Source organism: Peromyscus maniculatus, chromosome 1, assembly GCF_049852395.1.
Source record: "Peromyscus maniculatus bairdii isolate BWxNUB_F1_BW_parent chromosome 1, HU_Pman_BW_mat_3.1, whole genome shotgun sequence".
Taxonomy (NCBI): Eukaryota; Metazoa; Chordata; class Mammalia; order Rodentia; family Cricetidae; genus Peromyscus; species Peromyscus maniculatus.
Window position 1 is genome coordinate 6,575,568 of NC_134852.1, and position 17,239 is coordinate 6,592,806.

Here is a 17,239-nt window from a genome sequence, read left to right on the forward strand (position 1 = left end):
TAACGCTAAGATGCATATGATTTTGAACTCCAATTGGTTGATTGAGTAGATCCATTGTCTGCTTCAATGTAAACCTAGGGTAAAGGCACTCTGTGTTAGCCTGGATTTCAGATTCCTGATCAGGATCTTTACAATGGAGTGTCTTCAGATTTACTGTTAGGTTGGATCAGTGTCTTCTTCCATGCTTTTCCAGACATCTTCTTCATCCTGCATGAGGTCTGCATGTCCTGTATGCATGCAGGATGAGGATCCACTCACCATGACCATTTATGATAGCCTGAAAACCTAGATGCTCACAGGGAAAGTGAAGTTAATGAGTAGACAGACACTGTCATTAGAGGCCTGTGGTTAGGACAGATTTACAGGAAACATGGCCTAGATCCTTTAATCCTTGTGAATTCTCTGTTAACACCCAGGACTTGGCAGAAACCTATGTAGATGTTGCCAGATGAGGAAAACTACTCAAGAACTATGGTTTGTATGTTTATTATGGGACATGTTCAGTAGGTGGCAGTAAAGTGTCTTTTTTTCCCACATACATTTTCTTATTTAAATATATTTTAATCATATTCCTCCTCTGCCCATGTGTATCCAGATTCTCTTCTTCTCCCTGCCCAGACAACTTCACGATCTTTCACAAAAATCGAATAAAAAAAACTCTATAAAACAACAGCCCCAAACATAGAAAACAAAATACATCACTCCAACAAGAATAGTGACAAAAAAAATCCCACCAAACTGTAACCGAATAAATGCACACAAACAGACTGTGGGGGTTCATTTGTTTTTGTTGATCAACTACTACTGACATTAGGCCTATCTTAGAGTAGTTGATGTACCCAGGTTTACTCCAGCAGAGAAAATTGATTTTTTTTCCTTTCTTAGCAGGTAGAAATGAGGATTGATCCGACTGTTAACCTTTTACATTCATTGATTAATTCATTTCATAAATATAACAAAATAAAATATAATAAGATTAAACAACAAGCCGGGCAGTGGTGGCGCACGCCTTTAATCCCAGCACTCAGGAGGCAGAGGCAGGCGGATCTCTGTGAGTTTGAGGCCAGCCTGGGCTACCAAGTGAGTTCCAGGAAAGGCGCAAAGCTACACAGAGAAACCCTGTCTCGAAAAACAAACAAACAAACAAACAAACAAACAAACAAACAAAAAAAGATTAAACAGCAATTTTCATTTTAAAGTCAGACGGGACTGACCAACAACAGTTGGAGAAGAGCCCAACAGAAGGCAAAGGAATCAGAGACCCATTTGTCCACACACTCAGAAATTCCATATAAACACTAAGCTGGCAGCCATAACACACAGGCAGACGATATGGTGTAGACCTGTGCCTGCACTGTGCATGCCGCTTCTGTCTCTGCGAGTTCATATGAGCTTTGCTCATGCTGATTTAGAGGGCTTTATTTTCTTGGTATTGTCCTTCCCCTCTGACTTTTACACTCTTTGTGCTTCCTCTTCCATGGAGTTCCTTGAGTTCTGAGGAGAAGCCTTTAATGGAACCATCCTATTTAGGACTGAGTGTTTCAAAGTGTCTCACTGTCTGCACAGTGTCTGGCAATGGGTCTCTATATTTGTTTTGATCTCTGGAAGAAGAAGTTTCTCTGATGATTTTTGTACCAGACACTGATTTATGAGAGCAGAATATCATTAGGAGTCATTTTATTACTACATACTTTCTTTTTCCCTCTTTCTTTTGACCTTAATTTTGGCTTTGCCTTAGGTCCCTGGGCCATCAGGTCTCAGGTTCTTGGCCACCCAGCAGGCATGGGTATGTGTTGCATATTGTGGAATGGGAATTAAGGCAGATCAGTTATTGGTTGGTTACTCCAACAAGCTTTGTGGAACTATTGTCCAAACATTTCTAGCAGATGGTACACCATTGTAGATAAAGGATTTGTGGATGGCTTAGTAATTAGGTTTCTATTTTGATAGGGCGAAGAGTACCTTCTTGTAACAGGATGCTGGACATGGGGGAGAGGCCCTATGGCACCCACTCAAGATCTCTGTGTTTAGTGAGTTGTATAGTTATCCCCAGCAATGAGGCTTTGTTATCACTTTGTTGAGAGCAACTTACAGTCTTGGCAATAACTTGGGTCAAGTTGACAACTGTAGCCTCTTTGGCCAACAACTCAATTGGATATAACATAAGCCTGGTACTGGAAGCTTAGTTTGGTGACAAGAGATGGCCAGTTGGGTCTCTGTCTCCCCCATTAATTGTCAATTTCATTTAGAGTGTGTTCATATGTGTATATAATTTATGAGGTTTCTCTTACATTAGACTTTCATGCTAACTTTCTTGCAGCCTTATAGCTTTTGGGGCACTGTGCTTTCCAAATGTGTAGACACACATGGTGGGGCCTTTGAGGACTGAGTCCATTTCTTGCTATGAGTGCTCATCTATAAATGAGATGTCTACATCTTTTGTTGTTGCTGTTAACTTTTTTGAGACAGGGCTGCAGGAGGTATTGGATCCTCTTCCATCATTCTTCTGTGTTCTTGGGATATATCAATCTATGTGTCTAATTTTAGCTGTTTCTCCCTTATTCTCTCCAACTATTCTCTCTTCCCTTCCCATGGCCACTTGACTCTTCCATTCCTGATCACCCTTCTAAAACCTTATGTAGGGTTTTATTTGTAGATAGATTAATGTTTAAATTTTCCATTATCATTTTTTCTCTATCTATGGTAATTGAATGTTTTGCTGCATATAGCAGTTTGGGATGTTATCTGTGGTCTTATAGATACTATGGCCCATCTATCAAGGCCCTTCTAGCTTTTAGAATCTCCATTGAGAAGTTGGGTATAATTCTGATATGTCTGTCTGCCTTTATATGTTATTTTGTCTTTTCATTTGAAGCTTAGTATGCTTTCTTCTATATTTTTAGTGTTTTGATTATTATGCAACAGGAAGCCATTCTTTTCTGGTTTAATCTATTTGGTGTTCAGGATGCTCCTTGTACCTTTATAGGTATCTCCTTCTTTAGGTCAAGAATTTTTCTTCTATGCTTTTGTTGAAGACATTTTCTGAGTCTTTGATTTGAGTTTCTTTTCCTTCCTCTATACCTGTTATCTTTCAGTTTGGTATTTTCATCAAAGTTACATGACATTAGATGGTCACTGGACTTTATGATGTGATCACAGAACCTGAATCAGCCCAGATGGTGGGTTTGTGGTGGTTCCCTGTAAGGAAGTAGGTGAGAAACGCATGGATTTATTTGAAGTGTGGCACAGAGAAGGTCACAGTTGGAGGTGACACTTAAATTGATCTCTGTATAGCAGAAGAACAAGTGAAGCTTTGTGCAGGTGCACCTCTGTCTTGGTTGTGAGGGTAGGTGTCATGTCTGCAGCCTTATAGCTTTTGGGGCACTGTGCTTTCCAAATGTGTAGACACACATGGTGGGGCCTTTGAGGACTGAGTCCATTTCTTGCTATGAGTGCTCACCTATAAATGAGATGTCTACATCTTTTGTTGTTGCTGTTAACTTTTTTGAGACAGGGCTGCAGGAGGTATTGGATCCTCTTCCATCATTCTTCTGTGTTCTTGGGATATATCAATCTATCTATGTGTCTAATAATAATTTATGGTACTTAAAGATAATTCTAAAAGTAGTCATTGTTCATTTGCAACTTTGAAGATGTCAGGATGTTTTAAGAAGTAGAAATACTGACTTTGTGGGAAATCTTCCCAGGATCCATGTGCTTGACTGTGATGCTCTGTGAGCTCAGAACCCAGGGCCAGGATGCTCCAAGGTGTTCTAAGTGGATGGTGAGTTCCTGGAGATGGTAAATTCATTTTAGGAATACTTGAGTCATGGATAATTTGAGTGAATTCTTCATGTGAAAGTCTGGTCATCTCACACAGTTGTTCACATCTGTCCATGTCCTTCTGGCTCTTAGAGTTTCCATTGAGAAGTCATATGTAATTCTAATAGGTCTGCCTTTATTTATTACTTGGGTAATTTCCCTGGAAGTAATTAATATTCTTTCTTTTTTCTATGTCTTTAGTGTTTAATTATAATGGGCTGTGTGGACATTTTTCCTTGCACAGTCTGTTTCATATCCTGTGTGCTTCGTGTACTTTGATAGACATCTCTTTTTTTAGTTACAGGAAATTTTCTTCTATGTCTACCTCTATTTCTTCACCTTCCTTTATTCCTATTAATCTTAGATTATGTCTTTTCATGTTAGGTGTTTTTTAGATTAAACATTTTCTTTTTTTAAATTTTATTTATTTTATTTTGCAATACCATTCAGTTGTACAATACCATATCAGCCAAGGGTTCCCCTATTCTCCCCCTCCCATCCCCTCCCCTTACCCCCACCCCACCCCCATTCCCACCTCCTGCAGGGAAAATCCTCCCCCGAGGACTGTGATCAACCTGGTAGACTCAGTCCAGGCAGGTCCAGTCCCTTCCTCCCAGCCTGAGCCAAGTGTCCCTGCATAAGCTCCAGGTTTCAAACAGCCAACTCATGTAATGAGCACAGGACTTGGTCACACTGCCTAGATGACTCCCAAACTGATCAAGCCAATCAACTGTCACACCTATTCAGAGGGCCTGATCCAGCTGGGGGCCCCTCAGTCTTTGGTTCATAGTTCATGTGTTTCCATTCATTTGGCTATTTTTTCCAATAATTGAGTAAAACCGAAATTTATTATAAGCCACAGTCATTCTAGGGACCTACAGGCTATATATATATAGCCTTCATGGTTCTATCGGTTGTGGTCTGATTGTTCTTTATTTTATATCTAGAATCCACTTATGAGTGAGTACATACCATGACTGTCTTTCTGGGTTTGGGTTACCTCACTCAGGATGATTTTTTCTAGTTCCATCCATTTGCCTGCAAATTTCATGCTTTCATTGTTTTTCTCTGCTGAGTAGTACTCCACTGTGTATATGTACCACATTTTTTTCATCCATTCTTCTGTTGATGGGCATCTAGGTTGTTTCCAGGTTCTGGCTATTACAAATAGTGCTGCTATGAACATATCTGAGCATGTGTCTTTATGGTAAAGCATTTTATTTAACCAATGTATCCATTTCTTCTATCATGTCTTCAATGCCTGAGATCCTCTCTTTTGTCTCTTGTACTCTGTTAATGAATCTTGCACCTGTAGTTCTTGCTCAATTTCCTAAATTTTTCATTTCCAGATTTCCCCTAGTCTGTATTTCATTTATTGATTATAAATCAACTTTCAGGTCTTTAACAGTTTTATTCTTTTTTTCCCATTATTTCATTGTGTTTTTATAGCTTTCTTTAAGTCATTCATTTACTTCCTTTTTAAGGACATCTACCATATGCATAAAGGCTGTTTTAAGGTCTTTTATTTGTTTTCAATGATGTTAAAATATTTGGAACCTATTGTGGTACGATTTACTGGGCTGCAATGGAGACATTACTGTTTTTATGCTGGAGACTAGGCAACTGGGATCAGGAAGACTGTAATTCTAGGTACTGATAACTGGTTTTGATTTTGTTGGGTTGGTGTTTTTTTCCTTGTTCTGTTTCCTCTCTGGTTCTTAGGAAAGTGTGGTGTCTGTATGTTGGCCGGTAGAAAAATCTGCTGGGGTTCTTACGGGTGTTGGCACTGAGGGTTCCCAGTAAAACATGTTTTTTAGTATTTGGACAGAACACTTTTGTATGCAGATCTGCTGGGGGCCAGTGGACTCACTTCACAACAGGGAAGAAAGAAAGGTGTTCCAACTGGATCTACTTATTTAGTCCCCTTGTAATGAGGCCATAGAGTGAGGAAAAGCCAAGGCAGAAGGCCTGGTAGAGAGCTAGGGATGAGACTTGGGTATTGGCCATAGAGGAATGGAGGTAGAGGGGAAGATCTACAGTTAGCCTACTGGCATCCCTGACCGGAGTTGCCTGTGTGTTCACAGGGCTAGAGTTGAGGGACAGGATAAAGCAAGGAGTGGAGGGAGAAAGATTAGGAGGGGAAGATCTCTGTGGTCTGATGGAAATGGTGGGGGTGAGGTGGGGTGGGTGGGGCAGGAGTAACGAAATGCCTCAGCGGGTGTTCTAATGCATATTTGTGGGTGAGACTGGGGGATTGAATTTGTGAGAATGAAGGCAGGGGTGAAGATCTACTCTTAGCCTGCAGGTTTCCATGACTAGATTCATCTGTTATTCCCAATGAGTGCTTGCTAGCATTGGGTGCTGGAACAAAACAAGAGTGGGGAGAGAGAGATTTGGAGAGGAAGATCTGTAGGAACCACTGGAGATGGGTACAGGGTAGGAAGGGAGACTGCAGCAGGTGTTTTGTTGCAGAGGTGGGGATGAGCCTGGGGATTTGAGATGGAGGACCAGAAAGAGAGGTGAAGGTCTGCAGTTGGCATACTTGCTTACCTGGCCAGAGTGGCAACTGCATTCCCAGGAGGACCTGCTGGATTTGGGGGCCGTTATAACACAACTCTCTTTTAGAGTTAGAATGTCTATTGGTATTTTCATTGTTCAGGTCTTGTTTAGGTGGCTATATTGTCTAGGATGTCATGGATGTAGCTTCCCTCTCATTTCTTTTTTTTTTTTTGTATTTTTAATTAATTTTTTATTTTATTTTAATTAAATATCTATTTATTTTTTTATTTTACAATACTATTCAGTTCTACATAACAGCCACAAATTCCCTTGTTCTCTCCCTTCCTGCCCCCCTCCCCTTCCCCCCAGCTCACCCCCCATTCCCACCGCCTCCAGATCAAGGTCTCCCCCAAGAACTGGGATTGACCTGATAGACTCAGTCCAGGCAGGTCCAGTCCCCTCCTCCCAGATTGAGCCAAGCGTCCCTGCATAAGTCCCAGGTTTCAAACAGCTAACTCATGCAACGAGCCCAGGACCTGGTACCACTGCCTAGATGCCTCCCAAACAGATCAAGCCAAACAACTGTCTCACCTATTCAGAGGGTCTCATCCAGTTGGGGGCCCCTCAGCCTTTGGTTCATAGTTCATGTGTTTCCACTCATTTGGATATTTGTCTCTGTGCTTTATCCAACCTTGGTTTCAACAATTCTTGCTCATATAAACCCTCCTCTTTCTCACTAATTAGACTCCCAGCGCTCCACCAGGGGCCTAGCCGTGGATGTCTGCATCCAGATTCCTCAGTCCTTGGATGGGGTTTCTGGCCCAACTATTAGGGTGTTTGGCCAGAAAGACAAATATGGTATGTACTCACTCATAGGAGGATGCTAGATGTGGAACAAGGATGGCTGGACTGCTACTCACATCACCAGTGAGGCTACCTAGAAAACAGGTCCCCAAGAAAGACATGAAGAAGTTGATGAGATCTACATGAACAGCCTGGACATGAGTGGGAGCAATGAAGGGAGGGCGAGGGTCGAGGGAAAGAGAGCGGGAGATCCTAGCTGGATCAAGAAAAGAGAGGGAGAACAAGGAATAGGAGACCATGGTAAATGAAGACCACATGAGAAAAGGAAGAAACAAAGAACTAAAGAGGCCCACAGAAATCCACAAAGATACCCCCACAAAAGACTGCTGGCAATGGTCGAGAGACAGCCGGGACTGACCTACTCTGGTGATGGGATGGCCAAATACCCTAATAATTGGGCCAGAAACCGCTTCCCTCTCATTTCTAAGAGACACGATCTCACAGCCGGCATCCCAATCCTCTGGCTACCATAATCTTTCTTTCCTCTATTTTCATGAGTTTACCTGAGCCAAAGTGGCAGAAGTGATGTTGTAGATGATCTATTGAGGCTAGGCTCCTCATGTTTAGATGATATGTGCATTATGGCTGGTTTTATTTTTTATTTTATTTTATTTTTTGCAATCATTTCTTGTTTGCTAAAAAAAAAGCTTCTTTGATAAGGGGTGTTAACTATACTTATCTGTGGATATAAGGATACATTTTCATTTTAGAATGTACCTAGGAACTACACTGGTTGAATAAATTGGTGATATAGGTTCTGTAACATCCATGACCTTGCTAGCTCTAGGTAGTTGAGTAGGTTGCTAGTATCAGGCATGATTTCCCTCCTGTTAAGTGGACTGTACGTACAATTAGGCAGTCGTTGGCTACCACTCAGATATGAGTGTTCTCATTTTACCTTTAGAAATATCTTGCCATGCTGGTCATGTTGTGTAGGACTATTGATTCCTTGCTTCTCTTAGTGGTATTCATAGCTCCTGATATTATGAAGCCTAAACTACAGAGAGGAGTGTGTCAAGGTCAGTTCCTCTGGAGTCTTCCAAGTCACATGTTTGTTAAATTAATCTTTTTAGGGTGATAACATCTAGACTGATGTGAGAGATCTCTCTTTTTTTTTCATTTTCTGGTCTCCTTATCAGAATTTGTCATCAGTCTGTTTCCTTGTCTCATAAACTATGTTGGGCGATACTTCCTCTTTCTCTAGCTGCAGAAAATCTAAATCTCATGTATGCATAAATGTTTGGAAGAAGCCACCAGCAAAGCTTCTGTAGATATGATCTCCAAAGGGGAAACACTTCTAGTGATAGTGTTTTCAATATATAAGAACCAATATAGATTTTTTATTTATTATGCAAAAAAATAACTTTCAGTAACATTGAGAGAGCTGTTCATGTTAATTATATTCATATACATTCTGTTATTTTTAAAAAATTTTTATTTTATTATTTTCAATTTTTATATGTGTATGGATAAGTTCAGTTGAGTGCAGGCACTCTCTGAGGCCAGAGGTCTTAGATATTCCTTGTGCTGAATTAAAGGTGGCTGTGGAAACCAAACTCAGGCCCTCTGAATAGCAGTTGTATTTTTAACCAATGAGAAGTCTTCCAGGTACCATTATGCTATTTTTAAAATATGAATGTCAGGAGGCTGGAGAGATGGCTGAGTCATTATAAGCACATACTGCTCTTGCTGAGGAACTTAGTTCATATCCCAGCACCCTTATAGTGTGTTTCATAACCACCTGAGCTCCAGTTACAAGGGATCAGTGCCCTCTTCTGGGCACAATGGACACTTGCACATAAGTGACATAAATTGAGACAGGTATACATATATATTTTAAAAAAGACTTTCACAAAATGGTGAGATGGACCCTGCTGGCTTAGTCTGGCAATCTTTTGTGTCCATTTGAATCTATCCACCAGAGTATGGTTCCTGGTGCTGCTCAGGAACAGGATCATGGTAGGATGCAGGAAAGTCTCCTCTGTCTTCAGTCAGCCTCAGTCATAGGAAGAATCTATGTGGCTGGGTCTTGAGTGAGTGTGAGCTTTGTGTTTGTGTGATTCCCTTGGCAGCCACACTATATCTGTTTTTTTTTTATTTGTGCAGTGAGTGATTCTATGTCCTTCTCCAAATGGGTTCAGATCTTGAGATGCAGGCATGGAGCTGCCCATGCCCTGTACAGATTACATGCACACTTCTTTGGGAATTCCTTCTAAGATGAGGGGCAGGAGACAAGAAGGTTCTGTTCCTTGGGGCTTAGGACAAGTCTTTATATTCACATGCATGTCTCTATGAAGGGATAGTGAGGGTCCAGCCTCTTTCCTAAAATAATTGAGATGTCCTGACACCTGGGTCTCACAGTGAAATGTTCAGATTATCTTTGTGGTATTGATGTGTCATGCCAAGATGAAATTTCATAAGGGAGCTATTGTATCAGACTTTTATATTACTAGTTTTTCATAATTAAAGAGGAGCTCCAGAGATGGTAATATCTTACAGGGGAGTGCATATAAAAGGGTCAAGAACAATCACTGAGCAATGTAGAATAAAATTTTTACATGTGAGATGTCCTCAGGTGGGGGCCCCGACTATGAGCATCCATATGGCCTTGGATGATGGTAACATGGGCCATGAATATCAACACAAACCCCAGCTGCAGTATGGCCATCAACCAAGACATGGCCCTTGGTGGCAACCCAGGTCTGCATATCACATGGTCCAAGGAGGCAGCATATGCCAACCATATCAACCTGTTCCTCACTGCCTTCACATCTTCAGTTCCTCTTCCCTCCACAGTACACAAACCACTCAGTTTCTCCTTCTCTCCCATTTCTCCACCACATACCTGTTCATAATAATGGGGCCCACACACTTGGGTTGCAGGGTGCCAGGTGGGCCTATTGCTGGCTACTGCCCCCCAGGAGGTACGGGGCTGACCTGTCTAGATTTTTCTTATACATTATATTCTGGGTAAAGTTTCCTCTTCTCCCAACTCCTCCCAGATCCTCCACACCTCTCCATTCACCCAAATCCAAATCCTGTCTTTCTCTCTCTCATTAGAAAATAGTCACATAAAATGTAAAATAATTAAAAAGAAGGAAGATAAAATAAAAACAAATAAACAAGAATAGCACAATACAAACAGAAAAATTAGACAAAGAAAAATCATAAGAAATACATATAGATGCAGAGACATACATATTCACACATACAGATAACCCATGAAACACAAAACCAGAAAAATATATAATTGAAATATCTGTAAGATGTAAAAAAAATTGCCCAGGCAAGCATTATAAGCAAAAATCCTCCCAAAATACCATTCTGTTGGCCATCTAGTACTCAGCATTAGGCCTGTCCTTAAGTGTGGTTTGTATACCCAATAAGACTCTGCTGTGCTGTGGAATAATTCTCTTGTGCACTGTAAAGATTTGTCACTTGAGTTGGTTTAATAGAACATTGATTGGCCAGTAGCCAGCAGGAAGTATAAGCTGGGCAATCAGACTAGGAGAATTCTGGAAAGAGGAAGGGCAGAGTCAGGCATCACCAGTCAGTCTCAGAAGAAGCAAGATGAAAATGTCATACTGAGAAAAGGTATGTGACTAAACATAGATAAGAATTATGGGTTAATTTAAGTGTAAGAGCTAGTTAGTAATAAGCCTGAGCTAATGGCCAAGCATTTATAAGTAATATTAAGCCTCCGAGTCAATTATTTGGAAAGTGGCTGCTAAATATTTGGAAGGTGCTGGCCGGACACAGAGACTTCCAGCAACACTGTTGGAGAAAACTGATTTTTTCTTTTGCAAGTAGTTATCAACTGCAGAAAACTTCTGAGTCAGGGATGGAGGCTCCTGTCAATATATCCTGTAAGCATCAGAACTACATTTGCCTTACACCTAAACAGGCCCTATGCATTCTTTCACAGTCTTTGTGAGCCTATATTTTCATCAGCCTGTTGCATCTGACAGATGCTGTTACCTTGCTGTGCTCTATCCTGTTAGCCTCTTACAATCCTTCCACCTCCTATTACTCAGAGTTCCCTGAGCCCAGAAAGAATTTGATGGAGCCATTCCATTAAAGACTAAATGTTCTAAGGTCTCTCACTCTCTGTATATTATCTCTGTATTAGTTCGTATCTCTTACAGGAAGAAGTTTCAATGATGATGATTGTATCTAAGTATCATTTTGATGCTATGTTCCTTTAGCCAAACTAGTATAGATCTGTGGATGATTTCATCTTAGGTTCTCTGACACTAGAGCAGTGTCATGGATGGGTTCCATTTCATGGGATGAGCCTTAAATTCAAGCAGACAGTGGTAGGTTACTTCTACAACTTTTGTGCCACTATTAATCCAGTGCATCTTGCAGGAAGGTGACCACTGTAGAATGAAATATTTGTAGCCTGGTTTGTGTTTACTTTTCTCCTCTGGTAGCATGCAGAGCATCTTCAAAAACTATAAACACTAGTCAGAAGGGGTAAAGTTTCTAGGTGGGCACCAGCTTGACTTCTCTGTGTTGGATGAAATATGTAGGTATTGTCTTCAACAATAGGGCATTATCATCTATAACTAAAGTTTTCTCTGGTTCTGCCCAGCCCCACAGACCCTGCAGCCACTTATAAAATAATCACTCAGAAGCTTATATTAATTAAAACTGCTCGGTCATTAGCTCAGGTTTATTATTGACTAGCTCTTACACTTAAATTAACCCATAATTCTTATTATGTTTAGCCATGTGGGTTGGTATATTTTCTCAGTTCTGCCTTCACATCTTGCTTCCTCTATGTCTGGTTGGTGACTCCTGACTCTTCCCAGAACTCTCTTCTCTGCTTCTCCCACTTATACTTCCTGCCTGGCTACTGGCCAATCCATGTTTTATTTATTAACCAATCAGAGCAACATACATTCAGCAACCATCAGTTTGTGGAGAGTAATCAATAGACTTTCGATAGCCTAGATTGTTTAGGGGGTTTCTATGGAGCCCTGTTGATCAACACATCAATTAAATCTTTCTTGACACTGAATATTTCATTAGATGTCCAGCTGGGGCTTTGTCTCCCTCATTATTTACTGATTTTATTTAGATTTCTTTCATTCATGTTAATATTTTTAGAAGTTTCTACTGTATTAGGTTTCCACATAACCCATTAAATGATCTTTAGGTTTATCTGTCCCTCCATGTATTCCCTTCCTTACCCTGTCCTCCTACCCTCCACCTATATGATCCTCCTGTATCAGTTACCCACCCCTTCCATCAATCCATAACTATCCATGTTATTTCCTCTTCCTAGAGAGATAATCACATAGGTGATTGTTAATTCCTGTTATATTTTGGTGGTCATGTTGTGTGTTTCCCTTCTTTGGGATATGTTGGTGTGGTACTGTCTACTGCCTATATTTTTGTTGGTGCATATAACTTCCTTAGGTTGGATTTTTCCTTCTAATGCTTTCTGGAGGGCTGGGTTTGTGGATAGGTATTGTTTAAATCTGATTTTGTCATGGAATATCTTCTTTATTCTATGTTGATTGAGAGTTTTGCTGGGTATAATAGTCTGCTTTGGCATCCATGGTCTCTTAGTGTCTGCATAATGTCTGTCCAGGACCTTCTGACTTTTAGAGTTTCCATTGAGAAGCCAGGTGTTATTCTGGTGGTCTGCTTTATATGTTACTTGACCTTTTTCATTTGCAGCTCTTAATATTATTTCTTTATTTTCTATGTTTAGTGGTTTGATTATTATGTGGTGAGGGGAATTTTTTTAGGGGGGGATCCAGTCTATTTGGTGTTCTGTAAGCTTCTTGTATCTTCATAGGCATTTCCTTCTTAAGTTTAGAAAGTTTTCTTCTATAATTTTGTTGAATATATTCTCTGTGCCTTTGAGCTGGTATTCTTTCCTTCTTCTATCCCTATTATTCTTAGGTTTGGTATTTTCATGATGTCCCAGATTTTCTGGATGTTTTGTGTTAGGACTTTTTTGGCTTTGGTATTTTCTTTTCTAAGCCAATCTATTTGGTGTTCTGTAAGCTTCTTGTACCTTTAGAGGTATGGCCTTCCTTAGGTTGATCCTCTTTGAGGACCTCTGTCATCTTCAAAAAGTCATTTTATGTTCATGTTCTTATGCTTCAGCAGTACTGGATTGTTCAGAGTTTGCTGTCATAGGATAGCTGGGTTCTGGCGGTGCCTTATTGCACATTCTGTTATTGACTGTCTTCATACATTGGCACTTAGGCATCTGGATTTGGGCTGATTATAGGTCTAGGTGTTGATTCCTGTGTTTGTCTTTGTTGGATGGGTGTTTCATTCCTTGATTTCTCTTTCCTCTCTCTTCTTCTGTCCTAAATAGCCAAGGGTTCTGGTGACTAGCAAGTCTTCAGGTACAGTAGGGTGTCCCCTCTGGAGTCTTGGGGGCTAGGGGTCCCTAGATCCACCCTGGTCTCTGATAAAACTTAAGTCTTCTTCCAAAGTTTTATACCAGGGTATGGAACCCAGGGCAGAGGGTGCAGTCTGGGGTCCATAGATTTGGCCTGGCCTCTGATAAAACAGAAGTCTGGAGTCCCTAGATCCAGCCTGGCAGCTGATAAAACAGAAGTCTTCTTCCATAGTTGTAGGCCAGGATATGGAACCTAGGGAAGGGAATGTAGTCTGGGGTTGTTGGGCAGGTCTTAAGGAGTTCTAGAGGGCAGCGGGCAGTGTCTTCTCTGGGGTCCCTAGGACCATTTTTTGCCTCTGGTAAAGCTGCTGGGGCTGTGGACCCTTGTATGGAGCCTAGGGGAGAGTGTACAATCTGGGGGTGTTAGGCAGGTTTTAAGGAGTGTTAGATGATAGAAGGAATCTTTCCTGGGATCCCTAGATCCAGCCTGGCCTCTGGCAAAGGCAAAGTCTTCTTCAGAACCTGTAGGCTGGGATATGAGGCCCAGGGGAGGATGTGAAGTCTGGGACTTCAATGAGAGCTAGCAGGCAGTGGGCAGTGTTTTCCCTTGCATTCCTAGGATCACATTGGCCTCCAGGAAAGCTACCAGAGGTATGGGTCCTAGTCAGAAGTGGTATCGCTGGGTCCTGAGGTAGATCTATTCCCATGTTTTTGAGAAACCACTATATAAATTTTTATAGTGGCTATACAAGTCTGCACTCCTACCAGCACTGAAGGTGGCTCCCCTTTCTTCACATCCTCATCAGCATGAGCTATCACTTGTGTTATTGACTTATAACAGGCATAAGAAGGAATCTCAAGTAATTTTGATTTGCATTTCCCTGGGGGTCAAGGATGCTTAACATTTAAGTGTTTCTTAGCCATTCAAGTTTCCACTATTGAGAATTCTGTTTACATACAACCCCTAAAATGTCTCTTAATTTTTAATTTTAGCTGTCATTCCCCATATTCCCTCCCACTACTCCTTCTCCTTTTCTCACCCCCACTCACACCTCCTGTTCATTCATCCATAAATGTCTATTCTATTTCTCTTCTCTAGTGAGATCTATCTGCTCCCTCTAGTCCCTTACTCTATACCTGCCCTCTGTGATTCTATGAAGTGTAGCTTTGATATCACTGACTTAACAGCTAATATTCTACATGTAAGTGAATACATACTATATTTGTCTTTTTGGGTCTGGGATACTCCACTCAAGATGATTTTTTTTCAGTTCCAACAGTTTGTCTGCAAATTTCATGTTATTTTTTTTAAACAGGTTAGTAGTATTCCATTGTGTAAATGAATCACATTTTCTTTAGCCAGTCTTCTGTTGCAGGACATCTAGGTTGTTGACAATTTCTGATTGTTATCAGCAGCAATGAACATCCTCTGCAATAGGATGAAGCATCCTTTGAGTATATGCTAAAGAGTGGTATAGCTGGATCTTGAGGTAGATCAATCCAGTAGATTAACCAGCACCATTTGTAGAAGATGCTGTCTTTTTTCCATTGTGCATTTTGGCTTCTTTATAAAAATCAGGTGTCCATAGGTGTCTGGAATTATCTCTTGGTATTCAATTCAAAACCATCGATCAACATTTATATTTTTGTGCCAATGCCACACTGTTCTTATTACCATAGTTTTATACTACAACTTGAAATTAGAGATAGTGATATCTCCAGAAGTTCTTTTATTATTCACAATTGTTTTAGCTACCCTGTATTTTTTGTGTTTCCATATGTTGCTGAACTATTGTCCTTTCAAAACCTGTGAAGAATTGGGTTGGAATTTTGATGGTGATTACATTGCTTTTGGTAGGATGGCTATTTTTACTATGTTAATCTTGAAAATCCGTGAGCATGGGAGATCATTACAGGTTGCAGAATGTTATTTTGATTTTCTTGTATCTGTTGGGACTTGCTTTGTGTCCATGTATGTGGTCTGTTTTGAAAAAAGTTACATGTGGTGGTGAGAAAAAGGTATATTCTTTTGTATTTGGGTGAAATGTTGTTAGGCTCTTTTGTTTTACAACTTCCATGAGCTCCGATCATTTTTCTGTTAAGTTGTTGTCTAGATGACCTGTCTATTGGTGAAAGAAAGGTATTGAAATCTCCCACTATCAGTGTGTGGGAACAAACTGTGATTTAACCTTTAGAAATGTTTCTTTTATATACTTTGGTGCACTTGTTTTGGGAGCATAGGTGTTAAGAATTGAAATTTCCTCTTGATGGATATTTCTTTCAATGACTATGTAGTTTTCTTCCCTAACTTTTCTGATATCTTTGGATTTGAAGTCTATTTTGTGTCAGATAGTAAAATGGCTACACCAACTTATTTCTTAGGACCATTTGCTTACAGTATATTTTTCTAAATCTTTATCCAGAGATGATGTGTGTCCTTGATGGTAAAGTGTGTTTCTTGAATTCTGGAGATGGATGGATTCTGTTTTGCATTCTGTTAGTCTAGTTTTTTTCCCCTGAGTGAGGTAACCCAGACTCAGAAAGACAAACATGGTATGTACTCACTCATAAGAGGATACTAGATGGAAAACAGGACCCCAAGAAAGACACAGGGATCTGCCAATGACAGAGAAATGGATGAGATCTACATAAACAACACGGACATGAGTGGGGATAATGAAGGGCAAGGGTCGAGGGAAAGAGAGCTTGGGGAAGCGGGAGATCCCAGCTGGATCAAGAACAGAGGGGGAGAACAAGGAATATGAGACCATAGTAAATGGAGACCACATGAGAATAGGAAGAAGCAGGGTGCTAGAGAGGTCCACAGACATCCACAAGGATACCTCCACAATAGACTACTGGCAATGGTTGAGAGACAGCCCGAACTGACCTACTCTGGTGATAGGATGGCCAAACACCCTAATTGTCATGCTAGAAACCTCATCCAATGACTGAGGGAACCAGATGCAGCGATCCATGGCCAGGCCCCGGGCAGAGCTCCGGTAGTCCAATCAGCAAGAAAGAGGAGGATTTGAATGAGCGAGAATTTTTGAGACCAAGGTTGGAAAAAGCACAGGGGCAAACAGCCAAACAAATGGAAACACATGAACTATGAACTAATGGCTGAGGGGCCCCCAACTGGATCAGGCCCTCTGGATAAGTGAGACAGTTGATTAGCTTGATCTGTTTGGGAGGCATCCAGGCAGCGGAACCGGGACCTGTCCTTAGTGCATGAGCTGACTGTTTGGAACCTGGGGCCTATGCAGGGACACTTGGCTCAGCCTGGGAGGAGGGCACTGGACCTGCCTGAACAGAATCTGCCAAGTTGAACTCAATCCTCGGGGGAGTCTTTGCCATAGAGGAGATGGGAATAGAGGGGTGGGCTGGGGGTAAGGCGGGGGGGGGGGGGACGGGGAGAACAAGGGAATCCGTGGCTGATATGTAAAATTAAATTAAATTATAAAATAAAATTTAAAAATAAATAAATAAACAAATAAATAAATAAATTAGATACAGAAAGCTAAACAAACAAACAAACAAAAAATAGTGGTGTGTGACACCGTGCCCTGGTGGCATTCTAAGCAAGCGCTCCATCACTAAGCAGCACCTTACCTCCGTTTTATCCCATGATTCAATTTGTTGCATTTTCAACTTTGTCTTGACAAACAATCCTTATTTTTGTTTGGT